Consider the following 18309-nt stretch of genomic DNA (forward strand, 5'->3'; position numbering starts at 1 on the left):
CAAACCGAGGTGTCCTGACCCTCCTTGGCCGTTCCAAATCCCAGGGCGTCTCTCTCGAGAAGGAGTCACGGCGGTGTCACCCATCAGTGCGCGCTCCGGGTTCCCTCTCGGGGCCCTGCAACACAGCGGAAGGGCAGCGAGAAGGAGCCTCTTGCTCTGACGCCGCAAGGCCACAAGAGGGCGGAGGCGCCGCGCGTTCAGCCGCGGCGCTTGATGGATGTGCTGAAATAAACACGCGACAGCCCCGAAATGTTTGCAGTGTGCTGTGCACCGGAGGTTTTTGTCTGGAAAAGACTTGCCTGGTGCTCCTCCGTGCAGTTTCTTTGTCCTGCTCCAGTGCGGGGCAAGAGCAGGGCCAGGCAACTGAAGGGAGCACGGGAGCACAGTCGCACAGTCGCCAACATCCAGGCACGCAATGCGATTTGGAAAGCAGCTCCTTTCCAAAGAGTTGCACACGAACGATCCTTGAGTCCCGCCCGGGGGGCCCGGAGCCCCCGCCACACACAGCTTCAAGTAGCGAGTCAGGCGCTGTTGCTTTCGCTTACGGCCACACCACCCTGAACACGCCCGATCTCGTCTGATCTCGGAAGCTAAGCAGGGTCGGGCCTGGTTAGTACTTGGATGGGAGACCGCCTGGGAATACCAGGTGCTGTAAGCTTTTGCTCTCCCGGCCAGCAGGGGTCGCCGCTGGTGCCGTAGGCTTTGGGAGGAAAAACCCTCGACTATGGACATTTATTTCCCGGGGTGCTCACGAAAAGACCAAACATTTCAATCTTCCCACTTTTGTTTCATCCAGCAACACTGACTGGCAAACGGTATCGCGACGGTCGTCCATTTTTAAGGCATGCCAGTTCAGAAAGAGAAGCTCCCTCACATCCCTTCAGATGCACAAGAAACATGGATCAATCTGCTCATCGCTAAAGTGGCCCTTTGAATGGCATGCGTGTGACTCATATGAAAAAAAACGGCTGTAAAACGAATATCGAAGCTGCCTCTAAATCTGCAATTGAAGGTCAGTCAATAAACAACTCGTTTTGCGTACAAATATACATACATTCATTTATAACCGATTTCGTTCATTGAGCACGGATACAACAGAGGTACAGCCATTCACTATTTGACATTCCTGCACTGATACAGAACCCAACAATCAGAAAACTGGTGAACTGTCTTTAGCATTAGCATACAGTACCGAGGCCCCCATGACCAAATCAAGGCTAACCTCGATCTGCATCCTAAACCATGCAAACTACAGCAAAAAGACTCGCTTTGAAAAGGGAATTCATGTCCAGGAGGAGTAGTGTAATTAGCTTGAAATGCTTCCATGGACCTATAACTAAGAAAATACGAGAAATAGTGGCATCCACTCCTTTCGAATTGTGGTCCTGCTTCGGGGTACATCGTTTTACTCTTACTTCATGCACTTCAAGTTGACCATCACACCTTGATCTTCTGGTTGGATTAGCAATGTGTTGCATGCCGGTAAGAACTCGGTTTCAATGCTGGGGTATAACGACTCATGAAGAGCTTTTGGTGTTGGATTTTGTTCTTAAGATATACAGTATTTATCTCTCTCTCTCTCTCTCTATATTATGAGTGCAGGACGTAAGGTAGTCAGGTTACATGGCACTACAAACTGGTACACACACACGGGCAACAGACTGAACTACAAAGTCAAACTGATGGAGTGTGAGAGAAACAATAAAGGATTACTGTCCCCGGACAGAGAGCGGAAGAAGCAAAAGTCAGCCAGACCACCAGGGTCAGACAAGCTGAAAGATCACAATTGAAGTACCTTGTCACGAGGTGAACATTTAACGTGTATAAGCACAAGATTGTTTTTTGTGGTTATACAAATAGCGTTATGGCTGTAGCGGGCATGAAAAGGAGGACCACGTTGTCAGGCGGTGCTCGCGAAAAACCCCGGGGCGTTTCTGCAGTGACCCCCCATCTCTGAAAGCCGCTTCAGGGGCACCCGGCACAGCTCCCCAGCAGAAGGCAAAGCCGCCCGCACTGTTGCATCTGATTTTGGACCAAGCACATCAGGGGAGAGCGCGAACGCAGTCCCCCACTACCAGAAATTATGCAGTCGAGATTCCCACATTTGGGGAATTCGCAGGGGTCAGCACAGCCGGAGTGCAATGGCCGAGCCTCGCCCTGGGTGAACCGATTCGATTTTTAAGAACTTTATTTTCTTTTCACAAAAAAATACAGGAAATCACAAATCAGAAAGCTTTACATTAATATACATACTTAAAACAGTATATATGTTTACATTACATTTTGACACGGTAACAGTTACATAGCAACAATTTTCTTTTTTTTCTGGTGCAAATCACTTTCTTTATTTAAACATGATAATGTTTTTCACAGTTTCTTGAGATGTTGACCTATGCTCTCTATTTCCCACAGATTTTCTGCTTCCTCCCTCCCTTCTCTCCACAGATCTCTGAGGTAATAGTTCTCTCGGGTGATGAACAGGGCCAGGCTACCTGCTGCCTTGACTGGGACCTCGATGCCTTTGAACAGCCCCATGTTCCTCACTCTCCACAGGGCGTCTTTCCCACTGTTCACCACGGCCCAGATCCTGTCAAACACGTCAGGAGGAAGCTTGACAGGAGAGATGCCGTATCTAACGAAAGCAGCGGTCAGGGTAAATTTTGGCGAGAGAGCCTGCAACCAATCTTCAAACTGGGCCCAGAAGGCCTTAGCAAAAAAGCAGGACCACAGGAGATGGGTCACAGTCTCCTCCTCGCCGCAGCCCACCCTAACGCAGCGAGGGCTGGGGGTGAGGCCCCTACGGTACAAGAAAGTTCGTACCGGTAAGCACTGGTGGACGACACTCCAGGCTAAATCTCTGTGAATGTTGCACAGAAATTTAGAGGATGTGTGTTTCCACACCTTCCTTGTCTGGGCTGATGTTAAAATGCCCACAGGGGTCTGCCTATTGTTCTGGGGTGCTACGAAATCTTCCAGTTTTTGGACGCTGACATCTCGGAGGGGAATATGGCCAATTGGGTGAGATCTTAGAAAACTTTTAACTGTCCCATAAATTGCAGGGCATGTGTCAGAGAGTGGGACGTCCAGCTTGGGTCTGACACCCCACACTCTGAACACCTCCCTACCTACCCAGAGCCTGGAAAAATAAGTCCAGGTACGCGCTGCAGGTGCTGTTGCAAAGCCTCTCAGCACAGAGGCCAGGAAAATGCACAGCAGCTTCGTAGCAATATCTGGGACAGACTTCCCCCCTGAGGGTAGCGGCCTGTACATTATTTCCCTTCTGAGTCTTTCCTGCTTCCCACCCCATAGAAATTGAAACATCAATCTCCTCAGCACCGCCGCAACACGGTGTGGGATTGGGAAGGTAGAAGCCAGAAAATTCAAGACAGGCAAGAGCTCGGCTTTGATGACCAGCACCTTCCCTGTCATGGTGAGGTCTCGGTCCTTCCATTGCATCAGTTTTTTGTTTAAGATTGGCAATTTGTTCTGCCAATTTACTGTTCCCATCTCTTCTCCAAAATACACCCCCAGGACCTTAATTCTCTTCTCTTGCAGCCTGAGATCATGTCCTTCTTTTGGCTCCCTCCAGTTCTGATAAAAAATCTCACTCTTAGATGTGTTAATTTTTGCGGAGGAAGCCAAAGAGAACCGATCACAGCACTGCAGAGCTCTGCTAATTGAGGCATTGTCAGAGAGGAGCAGGGTGACGTCATCCATGTATAGAGATGTCTTTACCTCTCCTCCCCCACTTCCAGGCACTGGTATCCCATTAATGGCCTGATCCTGGCGCAAGGCACAGGCTAAGGGCTCCATAGCCAAAACGAATAACAAGGGGGATAATGGGCAGCCCTGCCTCACCCCTGAACAGACTTCAAAGGTGCGTGATCTATTGCCATTAACCATGACTCTGCTGTTGCTACCTGTGTACAGCAGGTTAATCCACTTTCTCATGATGGGGCCAAACTTCATGTGCTCAAGTACCGATGTTAAGTACTGCCGGTTTAGGCGGTCAAAGGCCTTTTCTAGGTCTACACCTAAAATGCACAGAGGGAGGGAGCGATCCTCAGAGTACAGACAGACATCCCTCAACAAGGCCAGGTTGTCGCTCATCAGGCGTCCTGCTATCCCACAAGTCTGTTCTTTCCCTACCAGTGAGGCCACTACATTTTGTAGGCGCAGGAAAAGGGCTTTGGACAGGATCTTAGTGTCCACGCCTAACAGGCTGAGGGGTCTCCAGTTCTTTATGTCATTTTTTGCTCCTTTCTTAAACAAGAGAGAGATAGTGCCTTCTCTTAAGGAGTCAGGCAGCAATTCTGTCTTGTAGCTTTCCTCGAATAGGAGCAGTAGCGGATCCTGAAGCAGATCCCAAAAGGTGCAATAAAATTCTTTAGGGAGCCCGTCAGCACCCGGAGTTTTCCCCTTCTGTAAGCTCTCCATAGCCTGTCTCAGCTCTTCTACTGTCAAATCCCTCTCAAGTACTTCCCTATCTTCTTCACTCAAAATGTTTTCTAGCTTTGAGGTAAAAAAATGAATATCTTCATCCTTTACCTCTGTAGAGCTGTACAGTCTTGAGTAGAAGGCCTCGGTGCAGGAGAGGATAGCACTCGGCTCTGTTCTCTCTCGTCCCTCCTCATCAACTACACTTTCCATGACAGTCTTGGAGCCTACCACTTTCCTGAAAAAGAAGCGAGTACACTTCTCATTTTCTTCCAAGAACTGCACTCTGCTTCTTAACAGCACTCCTCGACTACTTTCTTCGGCTATGCTCCGGATGTCCTTTTTTAAAAGGGCGATATCCTCGAGCACATCGAAGCCACTGTGCAGCATCGTGTAGAGACGCTGCAGCTGCCTCTGTTTCCTGGCTAGCACTCCTCTCCGTCTGGCAGCAGCCTTCCTTCCCTCAGCCATGAAAAAGGCCTTTGTCCTCACCTTCACCTCCTCCCACCACTCTCCTACTGACCCGTACAGACACTGCAAGGACAGCCACTGTGATAGTTTCTCCTTGTAGCGGGATACTACCCCCTCGTTCTCTAGCAGCTTTGTGTTGAGTTTCCAGAGGCCTGGGCCAAAGACAGTCCCGCCCTGGAGTTCCACTCTACACCCTAAAGCCTGATGATCTGAGAAGAAGACAGGCTGAAGAGTGACCCCAACAACTTTCACTCTCTCTGAGACAAAGCAATAGTCAATTCTGGAGCTGCTATTCCTCCCTGACCATGTATATCCTGCTGTTGTGGGATATATACATCTATATGTGTCTGAGAGTTTAAAGTCTTGAACTAAGTTTTGCAGGGCCAGTGAGCTGGAATCCAATTTTATCGGCGAGCTAGACTGCCTGTCTGTGTGCTCTAAGATACAATTAAAATCCCCTCCCACTATCACGTCTGTGCTGCATAACAATAGGGGGGAGAGTGCCTTGAGTAGCTCCACCCTTCCTCCTACGTCAGTAGGGCAATACACATTGATTAGCCGCAGGTTAACGGTCCCCCATTCCACATCCACACACAGCAACCTGCCATCTATGACCCTCTGAATACTTTTCAATTTGAATGCCCATCCTTTGAAAAGAATGGCCACGCCAGAGGCTCTGTTGTTATTGTCCCCTGACCAAACAGAAGGCCCTTTATCCCACCTATCTTCAAAACTTTTATACCTCTCTTGATAGGCTAAAGCACACTCCTGCAACATCAACACATCTCCCTCTCTCTGCTGGAGGTAATCAAAGACAGACTGGCATTTAACTCTGTCATTGATACCTCTTGTGTTAAGAGAAATTATGTTAAGAGCCATATTACATAAGAAAGTGGAACCAGTCTTTACAAAACACATTTCTCTTCGGTCTCACCTGTTACCTTTTTCTTTTTCTTTTTCTTCTTACCAATTTCCTGCCAGCCATCCTCTGAATGAGCCTTCATCAGGGTGGCAGCAGTAAAAGCGTTCACAGAGTCCATTTCAAGGAAGGGGGTAGAGGGAGGGGTGGAGAGGTTCCAGCTGTCCCCATCGCCATGCTCTCCTTCCTCCTCGCTCGGGGAGAAAACAGAGTCATTTTTTCTTTTCCTCAAGTCCAGCTCCTGGGAGCACTGAGGGGAAAGGGGTGCAGCCGATGCACCAGTCTCCTCTTCCCCCTCACCCACCAGCTGCTGCAGATCCTCCGTGATGGACTGGATGGAGGAGAGGAGGGCATCTGTAGCACTTGCAGAGTCTGAGAAAAGCAGCTCCGCTGAATCCTGGGTATCCTCGCTGGACCCGCTCCACCGGGGGGCCCCACACTGGCCCTCGTTCTGAGGAGCAGGAGTGGGGGAGGGGTCCTCGCTGTTCTCGGGGGTTTTCAAACCCTCGTGCTTGTCTGGTGCAGTCTGCGGTTGTGGGGGCGTAGTGGATTTCTCTTCCACCAGCCCCGGAGCCACAGCAGGACTGATCCTGGCTGGAGGCTGAGAGTCTTTGTCCAACAAGGGTTCTTTGTTTGACTTGTTGTTTGCTTTGGATTTTCGGGCCGGTTTGGCTGAAACAAGCACTGCCTCATCCTTTCTCATTTTGAGTTTATTGGCGTAGGCTTGAGGGCAGTTCTTAAAAACGTGTCCTTCCGAGCCACATAAATTGCACTTTGGCAGCATTGAACAGTCAGAGGCTAAATGTCCCTGTTTGCCACAGGTCTTGCAGCATTTCACAGTGCAGGACGATGCCAGGTGTCCCACAGCACCACAGCGCCGACACACCTTTGGTTGTCCCACATAAAACACATAGCCATTGCAGGCGCCCAGCCGGATTGTAGAGGGCAGGTGCCTTAAGCCTCCATTTACGCTGTCCGGTAGCAAGCGAACCTCGAATTTCCTTGCTCCTGTTTTTATACCATCAACATCTCTAACCTCAGTTCCATGGTGGACGGTGCAGTACTGGTTAAGCCAGGTGTGAATGTCCTCCGTCTTTGCCAGTTCCGAGAACATAACAACATGCACCGTTTTCCTCTCTCTCTGTGTCAGAGGCTGCAAGTTGATCTTCTCAAGTGCAGGAACTTTGCCTCTTTTTGCCTCAAACACATCCACGCATTGTTCAAACAGAGGATAGGTAGCAAATACAACCTCAAATGCTTTCTGACCTGGGAGAGCGAAGATGAAATCCAAGTGCCGAGGTTCAAAGCCAAGTTCCTTCTGTAACACTTTTCTGCTGAACTGCATACGATCCATGAAGAGGTCATCCAAGAGCTCAAAACGTACAGCATTCTTACGGGATCCAAAGGTTGCCATTTCAAAAACCGCAAATCGAACACTGCTTCCAACAAAAGAAAAACAATCCAACTACTCCACCTACAGGCTGATCAAGGTATCTCCCCTGCCAGGTAAGTATGAGTTGGACAGGCCCCTGCAAGCGGCCCGCACTCACAGCACAGTACTCGCAGCCTAGGCCAGCTCCTCGCCCCGCACGCCACCGCCTCCTGCTGGGCCCACTCTTTCGCACACTCACACGCCACACTAACACTCAAAAGCGAGGGCAAAGCGAGAAAACGAGCGCGTCGTTTCCTACACATCTGCAGTCGCCATTTCGCATCCGCAGCATGTCCCGGGATGCAATTCGGCCTCATTTACATATCACCAGGCCGGCAGATCGCCACGCAAGCTCGCGACGTGCGCCTGCCACACACCGAACAAACCTTTTCAGCAATTTCCAAAAAAACGAGCCTGCTCGCCTGCCCACAAGGCTCCGTCTCTTACCTGCTCTCCAGAGCCTGCTGCCTTCTGTGCTTTTCTCTCGGCACCGCTGCAGCGCACACAACTCCTGCAGCGGGGGCGGGGGGGAGAAAGTTCCCGCGCTCCGCCGCAGGGAAGGCTCGCTCCGTGCGCACACGTCCTTTCGATGCCGGTCCAACAAGTGCTCCGCGTTAGCAGCGTCGGGGCTCCGGCGTGTCGTGTCGCACCTCACCTCACCTCACCTCGCACTGCCCCCTCCTTGAATGTCTGGCGCTGGGCATGCCCCGCTCTCCTCCGCCTTATCTTATCGCGTGTGAGCACCGACAATGGCCACAATGCCGGGGAATGGCACCTGTAAAGTGTTAATTGGGGCACAGGAACAGCCCGTCTCGTCTCGGGGGGGCCGGCTTCAGAGACAATACAGCAAACACAGCGGGGCGGGGGGAGAGGACGACACCACACATGCGGGTACAATCAGCTCCGGCGGGAACGAGTCATTTGTCGGTCTTTTCAAGTGCCGAGAGCCGAGCAATCCTTCACTTGTATCGTTTCTCCCCGGTGACTAGGTCTCGCCCTGCGACTCTCGACTGGGCTCACCCCCGGCAGCCCAGCAGGTGTGAGCCTGGCCGGCCCCCGGGAAAGCTCCGGTTGCTGCTGCTCCTGCAAGAGGTGTGACTGGGACCAGTAGGGAGCGCTCACCCTGCGGGCTGTGTGGCCCTCTTATGCCCCAGCCTCCTGATGGCGACACTCTGCTGCACAAACAGGCGCCGTCCTTCGGGGGGAGGCGTCAAACCGAGGTGTCCTGACCCTCCTTGGCCGTTCCAAATCCCAGGGCGTCTCTCTCGAGAAGGAGTCACGGCGGTGTCACCCATCAGTGCGCGCTCCGGGTTCCCTCTCGGGGCCCTGCAACACAGCGGAAGGGCAGCGAGAAGGAGCCTCTTGCTCTGACGCCGCAAGGCCACAAGAGGGCGGAGGCGCCGCGCGTTCAGCCGCGGCGCTTGATGGATGTGCTGAAATAAACACGCGACAGCCCCGAAATGTTTGCAGTGTGCTGTGCACCGGAGGTTTTTGTCTGGAAAAGACTTGCCTGGTGCTCCTCCGTGCAGTTTCTTTGTCCTGCTCCAGTGCGGGGCAAGAGCAGGGCCAGGCAACTGAAGGGAGCACGGGAGCACAGTCGCACAGTCGCCAACATCCAGGCACGCAATGCGATTTGGAAAGCAGCTCCTTTCCAAAGAGTTGCACACGAACGATCCTTGAGTCCCGCCCGGGGGGCCCGGAGCCCCCGCCACACACAGCTTCAAGTAGCGAGTCAGGCGCCGTTGCTTTCGCTTACGGCCACACCACCCTGAACACGCCCGATCTCGTCTGATCTCGGAAGCTAAGCAGGGTCGGGCCTGGTTAGTACTTGGATGGGAGACCGCCTGGGAATACCAGGTGCTGTAAGCTTTTGCTCTCCCGGCCAGCAGGGGTCGCCGCTGGTGCCGTAGGCTTTGGGAGGAAAAACCCTCGACTATGGACATTTATTTCCCGGGGTGCTCACGAAAAGACCAAACATTACAATCTTCCCACTTTTGTTTCATCCAGCAACACTGACTGGCAAACGGTATCGCGACGGTCGTCCATTTTTAAGGCATGCCAGTTCAGAAAGAGAAGCTCCCTCACATCCCTTCAGATGCACAAGAAACATGGATCAATCTGCTCATCGCTAAAGTGGCCCTTTGAATGGCATGCGTGTGACTCATATGAAAAAAAACGGCTGTAAAACGAATATCGAAGCTGCCTCTAAATCTGCAATTGAAGGTCAGTCAATAAACAACTCGTTTTGCGTACAAATATACATACATTCATTTATAACCGATTTCGTTCATTGAGCACGGATACAACAGAGGTACAGCCATTCACTATTTGACATTCCTGCACTGATACAGAACCCAACAATCAGAAAACTGGTGAACTGTCTTTAGCATTAGCATACAGTACCGAGGCCCCCATGACCAAATCAAGGCTAACCTCGATCTGCATCCTAAACCATGCAAACTACAGCAAAAAGACTCGCTTTGAAAAGGGAATTCATGTCCAGGAGGAGTAGTGTAATTAGCTTGAAATGCTTCCATGGACCTATAACTAAGAAAATACGAGAAATAGTGGCATCCACTCCTTTCGAATTGTGGTCCTGCTTCGGGGTACATCGTTTTACTCTTACTTCATGCACTTCAAGTTGACCATCACACCTTGATCTTCTGGTTGGATTAGCAATGTGTTGCATGCCGGTAAGAACTCGGTTTCAATGCTGGGGTATAACGACTCATGAAGAGCTTTTGGTGTTGGATTTTGTTCTTAAGATATACAGTATTTATCTCTCTCTCTCTCTCTCTCTCTATATTATGAGTGCAGGACGTAAGGTAGTCAGGTTACATGGCACTACAAACTGGTACACACACACGGGCAACAGACTGAACTACAAAGTCAAACTGATGGAGTGTGAGAGAAACAATAAAGGATTACTGTCCCCGGACAGAGAGCGGAAGAAGCAAAAGTCAGCCAGACCACCAGGGTCAGACAAGCTGAAAGATCACAATTGAAGTACCTTGTCACGAGGTGAACATTTAACGTGTATAAGCACAAGATTGTTTTTTGTGGTTATACAAATAGCGTTATGGCTGTAGCAGGCATGAAAAGGAGGACCACGTTGTCAGGCGGTGCTCGCGAAAAACCCCGGGGCGTTTCTGCAGTGACCCCCCATCTCTGAAAGCCGCTTCAGGGGCACCCGGCACAGCTCCCCAGCAGAAGGCAAAGCCGCCCGCACTGTTGCATCTGATTTTGGACCAAGCACATCAGGGGAGAGCGCGAACGCAGTCCCCCACTACCAGAAATTATGCAGTCGAGATTCCCACATTTGGGGAATTCGCAGGGGTCAGCACAGCCGGAGTGCAATGGCCGAGCCTCGCCCTGGGTGAACCGATTTCGATTTTTAAGAACTTTATTTTCTTTTCACAAAAAAATACAGGAAATCACAAATCAGAAAGCTTTACATTAATATACATACTTAAAACAGTATATATGTTTACATTACATTTTGACACGGTAACAGTTACATAGCAACAATTTTCTTTTTTTTCTGGTGCAAATCACTTTCTTTATTTAAACATGATAATGTTTTTCACAGTTTCTTGAGATGTTGACCTATGCTCTCTATTTCCCACAGATTTTCTGCTTCCTCCCTCCCTTCTCTCCACAGATCTCTGAGGTAATAGTTCTCTCGGGTGATGAACAGGGCCAGGCTACCTGCTGCCTTGACTGGGACCTCGATGCCTTTGAACAGCCCCATGTTCCTCACTCTCCACAGGGCGTCTTTCCCACTGTTCACCACGGCCCAGATCCTGTCAAACACGTCAGGAGGAAGCTTGACAGGAGAGATGCCGTATCTAACGAAAGCAGCGGTCAGGGTAAATTTTGGCGAGAGAGCCTGCAACCAATCTTCAAACTGGGCCCAGAAGGCCTTAGCAAAAAAGCAGGACCACAGGAGATGGGTCACAGTCTCCTCCTCGCCGCAGCCCACCCTAACGCAGCGAGGGCTGGGGGTGAGGCCCCTACGGTACAAGAAAGTTCGTACCGGTAAGCACTGGTGGACGACACTCCAGGCTAAATCTCTGTGAATGTTGCACAGAAATTTAGAGGATGTGTGTTTCCACACCTTCCTTGTCTGGGCTGATGTTAAAATGCCCACAGGGGTCTGCCTATTGTTCTGGGGTGCTACGAAATCTTCCAGTTTTTGGACGCTGACATCTCGGAGGGGAATATGGCCAATTGGGTGAGATCTTAGAAAACTTTTAACTGTCCCATAAATTGCAGGGCATGTGTCAGAGAGTGGGACGTCCAGCTTGGGTCTGACACCCCACACTCTGAACACCTCCCTACCTACCCAGAGCCTGGAAAAATAAGTCCAGGTACGCGCTGCAGGTGCTGTTGCAAAGCCTCTCAGCACAGAGGCCAGGAAAATGCACAGCAGCTTCGTAGCAATATCTGGGACAGACTTCCCCCCTGAGGGTAGCGGCCTGTACATTATTTCCCTTCTGAGTCTTTCCTGCTTCCCACCCCATAGAAATTGAAACATCAATCTCCTCAGCACCGCCGCAACACGGTGTGGGATTGGGAAGGTAGAAGCCAGAAAATTCAAGACAGGCAAGAGCTCGGCTTTGATGACCAGCACCTTCCCTGTCATGGTGAGGTCTCGGTCCTTCCATTGCATCAGTTTTTTGTTTAAGATTGGCAATTTGTTCTGCCAATTTACTGTTCCCATCTCTTCTCCAAAATACACCCCCAGGACCTTAATTCTCTTCTCTTGCAGCCTGAGATCATGTCCTTCTTTTGGCTCCCTCCAGTTCTGATAAAAAATCTCACTCTTAGATGTGTTAATTTTTGCGGAGGAAGCCAAAGAGAACCGATCACAGCACTGCAGAGCTCTGCTAATTGAGGCATTGTCAGAGAGGAGCAGGGTGACGTCATCCATGTATAGAGACGTCTTTACCTCTCCTCCCCCACTTCCAGGCACTGGTATCCCATTAATGGCCTGATCCTGGCGCAAGGCACAGGCTAAGGGCTCCATAGCCAAAACGAATAACAAGGGGGATAATGGGCAGCCCTGCCTCACCCCTGAACAGACTTCAAAGGTGCGTGATCTATTGCCATTAACCATGACTCTGCTGTTGCTACCTGTGTACAGCAGGTTAATCCACTTTCTCATGATGGGGCCAAACTTCATGTGCTCAAGTACCGATGTTAAGTACTGCCGGTTTAGGCGGTCAAAGGCCTTTTCTAGGTCTACACCTAAAATGCACAGAGGGAGGGAGCGATCCTCAGAGTACAGACAGACATCCCTCAACAAGGCCAGGTTGTCGCTCATCAGGCGTCCTGCTATCCCACAAGTCTGTTCTTTCCCTACCAGTGAGGCCACTACATTTTGTAGGCGCAGGAAAAGGGCTTTGGACAGGATCTTAGTGTCCACGCCTAACAGGCTGAGGGGTCTCCAGTTCTTTATGTCATTTTTTGCTCCTTTCTTAAACAAGAGAGAGATAGTGCCTTCTCTTAAGGAGTCAGGCAGCAATTCTGTCTTGTAGCTTTCCTCGAATAGGAGCAGTAGCGGATCCTGAAGCAGATCCCAAAAGGTGCAATAAAATTCTTTAGGGAGCCCGTCAGCACCCGGAGTTTTCCCCTTCTGTAAGCTCTCCATAGCCTGTCTCAGCTCTTCTACTGTCAAATCCCTCTCAAGTACTTCCCTATCTTCTTCACTCAAAATGTTTTCTAGCTTTGAGGTAAAAAAATGAATATCTTCATCCTTTACCTCTGTAGAGCTGTACAGTCTTGAGTAGAAGGCCTCGGTGCAGGAGAGGATAGCACTCGGCTCTGTTCTCTCTCGTCCCTCCTCATCAACTACACTTTCCATGACAGTCTTGGAGCCTACCACTTTCCTGAAAAAGAAGCGAGTACACTTCTCATTTTCTTCCAAGAACTGCACTCTGCTTCTTAACAGCACTCCTCGACTACTTTCTTCGGCTATGCTCCGGATGTCCTTTTTTAAAAGGGCGATATCCTCGAGCACATCGAAGCCACTGTGCAGCATCGTGTAGAGACGCTGCAGCTGCCTCTGTTTCCTGGCTAGCACTCCTCTCCGTCTGGCAGCAGCCTTCCTTCCCTCAGCCATGAAAAAGGCCTTTGTCCTCACCTTCACCTCCTCCCACCACTCTCCTACTGACCCGTACAGACACTGCAAGGACAGCCACTGTGATAGTTTCTCCTTGTAGCGGGATACTACCCCCTCGTTCTCTAGCAGCTTTGTGTTGAGTTTCCAGAGGCCTGGGCCAAAGACAGTCCCGCCCTGGAGTTCCACTCTACACCCTAAAGCCTGATGATCTGAGAAGAAGACAGGCTGAAGAGTGACCCCAACAACTTTCACTCTCTCTGAGACAAAGCAATAGTCAATTCTGGAGCTGCTATTCCTCCCTGACCATGTATATCCTGCTGTTGTGGGATATATACATCTATATGTGTCTGAGAGTTTAAAGTCTTGAACTAAGTTTTGCAGGGCCAGTGAGCTGGAATCCAATTTTATCGGCGAGCTAGACTGCCTGTCTGTGTGCTCTAAGATACAATTAAAATCCCCTCCCACTATCACGTCTGTGCTGCATAACAATAGGGGGGAGAGTGCCTTGAGTAGCTCCACCCTTCCTCCTACGTCAGTAGGGCAATACACATTGATTAGCCGCAGGTTAACGGTCCCCCATTCCACATCCACACACAGCAACCTGCCATCTATGACCCTCTGAATACTTTTCAATTTGAATGCCCATCCTTTGAAAAGAATGGCCACGCCAGAGGCTCTGTTGTTATTGTCCCCTGACCAAACAGAAGGCCCTTTATCCCACCTATCTTCAAAACTTTTATACCTCTCTTGATAGGCTAAAGCACACTCCTGCAACATCAACACATCTCCCTCTCTCTGCTGGAGGTAATCAAAGACAGACTGGCATTTAACTCTGTCATTGATACCTCTTGTGTTAAGAGAAATTATGTTAAGAGCCATATTACATAAGAAAGTGGAACCAGTCTTTACAAAACACATTTCTCTTCGGTCTCACCTGTTACCTTTTTCTTTTTCTTTTTCTTCTTACCAATTTCCTGCCAGCCATCCTCTGAATGAGCCTTCATCAGGGTGGCAGCAGTAAAAGCGTTCACAGAGTCCATTTCAAGGAAGGGGGTAGAGGGAGGGGTGGAGAGGTTCCAGCTGTCCCCATCGCCATGCTCTCCTTCCTCCTCGCTCGGGGAGAAAACAGAGTCATTTTTTCTTTTCCTCAAGTCCAGCTCCTGGGAGCACTGAGGGGAAAGGGGTGCAGCCGATGCACCAGTCTCCTCTTCCCCCTCACCCACCAGCTGCTGCAGATCCTCCGTGATGGACTGGATGGAGGAGAGGAGGGCATCTGTAGCACTTGCAGAGTCTGAGAAAAGCAGCTCCGCTGAATCCTGGGTATCCTCGCTGGACCCGCTCCACCGGGGGGCCCCACACTGGCCCTCGTTCTGAGGAGCAGGAGTGGGGGAGGGGTCCTCGCTGTTCTCGGGGGTTTTCAAACCCTCGTGCTTGTCTGGTGCAGTCTGCGGTTGTGGGGGCGTAGTGGATTTCTCTTCCACCAGCCCCGGAGCCACAGCAGGACTGATCCTGGCTGGAGGCTGAGAGTCTTTGTCCAACAAGGGTTCTTTGTTTGACTTGTTGTTTGCTTTGGATTTTCGGGCCGGTTTGGCTGAAACAAGCACTGCCTCATCCTTTCTCATTTTGAGTTTATTGGCGTAGGCGTGAGGGCAGTTCTTAAAAACGTGTCCTTCCGAGCCACATAAATTGCACTTTGGCAGCATTGAACAGTCAGAGGCTAAATGTCCCTGTTTGCCACAGGTCTTGCAGCATTTCACAGTGCAGGACGATGCCAGGTGTCCCACAGCACCACAGCGCCGACACACCTTTGGTTGTCCCACATAAAACACATAGCCATTGCAGGCGCCCAGCCGGATTGTAGAGGGCAGGTGCCTTAAGCCTCCATTTACGCTGTCCGGTAGCAAGCGAACCTCGAATTTCCTTGCTCCTGTTTTTATACCATCAACATCTCTAACCTCAGTTCCATGGTGGACGGTGCAGTACTGGTTAAGCCAGGTGTGAATGTCCTCCGTCTTTGCCAGTTCCGAGAACATAACAACATGCACCGTTTTCCTCTCTCTCTGTGTCAGAGGCTGCAAGTTGATCTTCTCAAGTGCAGGAACTTTGCCTCTTTTTGCCTCAAACACATCCACGCATTGTTCAAACAGAGGATAGGTAGCAAATACAACCTCAAATGCTTTCTGACCTGGGAGAGCGAAGATGAAATCCAAGTGCCGAGGTTCAAAGCCAAGTTCCTTCTGTAACACTTTTCTGCTGAACTGCATACGATCCATGAAGAGGTCATCCAAGAGCTCAAAACGTACAGCATTCTTACGGGATCCAAAGGTTGCCATTTCAAAAACCGCAAATCGAACACTGCTTCCAACAAAAGAAAAACAATCCAACTACTCCACCTACAGGCTGATCAAGGTATCTCCCCTGCCAGGTAAGTATGAGTTGGACAGGCCCCTGCAAGCGGCCCGCACTCACAGCACAGTACTCGCAGCCTAGGCCAGCTCCTCGCCCCGCACGCCACCGCCTCCTGCTGGGCCCACTCTTTCGCACACTCACACGCCACACTAACACTCAAAAGCGAGGGCAAAGCGAGAAAACGAGCGCGTCGTTTCCTACACATCTGCAGTCGCCATTTCGCATCCGCAGCATGTCCCGGGATGCAATTCGGCCTCATTTACATATCACCAGGCCGGCAGATCGCCACGCAAGCTCGCGACGTGCGCCTGCCACACACCGAACAAACCTTTTCAGCAATTTCCAAAAAAACGAGCCTGCTCGCCTGCCCACAAGGCTCCGTCTCTTACCTGCTCTCCAGAGCCTGCTGCCTTCTGTGCTTTTCTCTCGGCACCGCTGCAGCGCACACAACTCCTGCAGCGGGGGCGGGGGGGAGAAAGTTCCCGCGCTCCGCCGCAGGGAAGGCTCGCTCCGTGCGCACACGTCCTTTCGATGCCGGTCCAACAAGTGCTCCGCGTTAGCAGCGTCGGGGCTCCGGCGTGTCGTGTCGCACCTCACCTCACCTCACCTCGCACTGCCCCCTCCTTGAATGTCTGGCGCTGGGCATGCCCCGCTCTCCTCCGCCTTATCTTATCGCGTGTGAGCACCGACAATGGCCACAATGCCGGGGAATGGCACCTGTAAAGTGTTAATTGGGGCACAGGAACAGCCCGTCTCGTCTCGGGGGGGCCGGCTTCAGAGACAATACAGCAAACACAGCGGGGCGGGGGGAGAGGACGACACCACACATGCGGGTACAATCAGCTCCGGCGGGAACGAGTCATTTGTCGGTCTTTTCAAGTGCCGAGAGCCGAGCAATCCTTCACTTGTATCGTTTCTCCCCGGTGACTAGGTCTCGCCCTGCGACTCTCGACTGGGCTCACCCCCGGCAGCCCAGCAGGTGTGAGCCTGGCCGGCCCCCGGGAAAGCTCCGGTTGCTGCTGCTCCTGCAAGAGGTGTGACTGGGACCAGTAGGGAGCGCTCACCCTGCGGGCTGTGTGGCCCTCTTATGCCCCAGCCTCCTGATGGCGACACTCTGCTGCACAAACAGGCGCCGTCCTTCGGGGGGAGGCGTCAAACCGAGGTGTCCTGACCCTCCTTGGCCGTTCCAAATCCCAGGGCGTCTCTCTCGAGAAGGAGTCACGGCGGTGTCACCCATCAGTGCGCGCTCCGGGTTCCCTCTCGGGGCCCTGCAACACAGCGGAAGGGCAGCGAGAAGGAGCCTCTTGCTCTGACGCCGCAAGGCCACAAGAGGGCGGAGGCGCCGCGCGTTCAGCCGCGGCGCTTGATGGATGTGCTGAAATAAACACGCGACAGCCCCGAAATGTTTGCAGTGTGCTGTGCACCGGAGGTTTTTGTCTGGAAAAGACTTGCCTGGTGCTCCTCCGTGCAGTTTCTTTGTCCTGCTCCAGTGCGGGGCAAGAGCAGGGCCAGGCAACTGAAGGGAGCACGGGAGCACAGTCGCACAGTCGCCAACATCCAGGCACGCAATGCGATTTGGAAAGCAGCTCCTTTCCAAAGAGTTGCACACGAACGATCCTTGAGTCCCGCCCGGGGGGCCCGGAGCCCCCGCCACACACAGCTTCAAGTAGCGAGTCAGGCGCCGTTGCTTTCGCTTACGGCCACACCACCCTGAACACGCCCGATCTCGTCTGATCTCGGAAGCTAAGCAGGGTCGGGCCTGGTTAGTACTTGGATGGGAGACCGCCTGGGAATACCAGGTGCTGTAAGCTTTTGCTCTCCCGGCCAGCAGGGGTCGCCGCTGGTGCCGTAGGCTTTGGGAGGAAAAACCCTCGACTATGGACATTTATTTCCCGGGGTGCTCACGAAAAGACCAAACATTACAATCTTCCCACTTTTGTTTCATCCAGCAACACTGACTGGCAAACGGTATCGCGACGGTCGTCCATTTTTAAGGCATGCCAGTTCAGAAAGAGAAGCTCCCTCACATCCCTTCAGATGCACAAGAAACATGGATCAATCTGCTCATCGCTAAAGTGGCCCTTTGAATGGCATGCGTGTGACTCATATGAAAAAAAACGGCTGTAAAACGAATATCGAAGCTGCCTCTAAATCTGCAATTGAAGGTCAGTCAATAAACAACTCGTTTTGCGTACAAATATACATACATTCATTTATAACCGATTTCGTTCATTGAGCACGGATACAACAGAGGTACAGCCATTCACTATTTGACATTCCTGCACTGATACAGAACCCAACAATCAGAAAACTGGTGAACTGTCTTTAGCATTAGCATACAGTACCGAGGCCCCCATGACCAAATCAAGGCTAACCTCGATCTGCATCCTAAACCATGCAAACTACAGCAAAAAGACTCGCTTTGAAAAGGGAATTCATGTCCAGGAGGAGTAGTGTAATTAGCTTGAAATGCTTCCATGGACCTATAACTAAGAAAATACGAGAAATAGTGGCATC

General features: G+C 51.3%; 4 non-coding genes and 1 pseudogene across 4 annotated transcripts; 3 read left to right on the top strand and 2 right to left on the bottom strand.

The window, feature by feature from the left end:
* The first annotated feature begins 539 nt into the window (after positions 1 to 539).
* LOC138241726 (5S ribosomal RNA) lies at positions 540 to 658 on the top strand. Its single transcript, XR_011190991.1, has one exon. It is a non-coding gene; the product is annotated as a 5S ribosomal RNA (ribosomal RNA).
* Positions 659 to 2043: 1385 nt separating this feature from the next.
* Positions 2044 to 2179, bottom strand: LOC138241415 (U1 spliceosomal RNA; annotated as a pseudogene).
* A 6830-nt stretch (positions 2180 to 9009) lies between these two features.
* LOC138241728 (5S ribosomal RNA) lies at positions 9010 to 9128 on the top strand. The gene has a single exon (XR_011190992.1). It is a non-coding gene; the product is annotated as a 5S ribosomal RNA (ribosomal RNA).
* A 1389-nt stretch (positions 9129 to 10517) lies between these two features.
* Positions 10518 to 10687, bottom strand: LOC138241439 (U1 spliceosomal RNA). Its single transcript, XR_011190664.1, has one exon. It is a non-coding gene; the product is annotated as a U1 spliceosomal RNA (small nuclear RNA).
* A 6797-nt stretch (positions 10688 to 17484) lies between these two features.
* Positions 17485 to 17603, top strand: LOC138241729 (5S ribosomal RNA). The gene has a single exon (XR_011190993.1). It is a non-coding gene; the product is annotated as a 5S ribosomal RNA (ribosomal RNA).
* Positions 17604 to 18309: the final 706 nt, after the last annotated feature.

Source organism: Lepisosteus oculatus, chromosome 1, assembly GCF_040954835.1.
Source record: "Lepisosteus oculatus isolate fLepOcu1 chromosome 1, fLepOcu1.hap2, whole genome shotgun sequence".
Classification (NCBI taxonomy): Eukaryota; Metazoa; Chordata; class Actinopteri; order Semionotiformes; family Lepisosteidae; genus Lepisosteus; species Lepisosteus oculatus.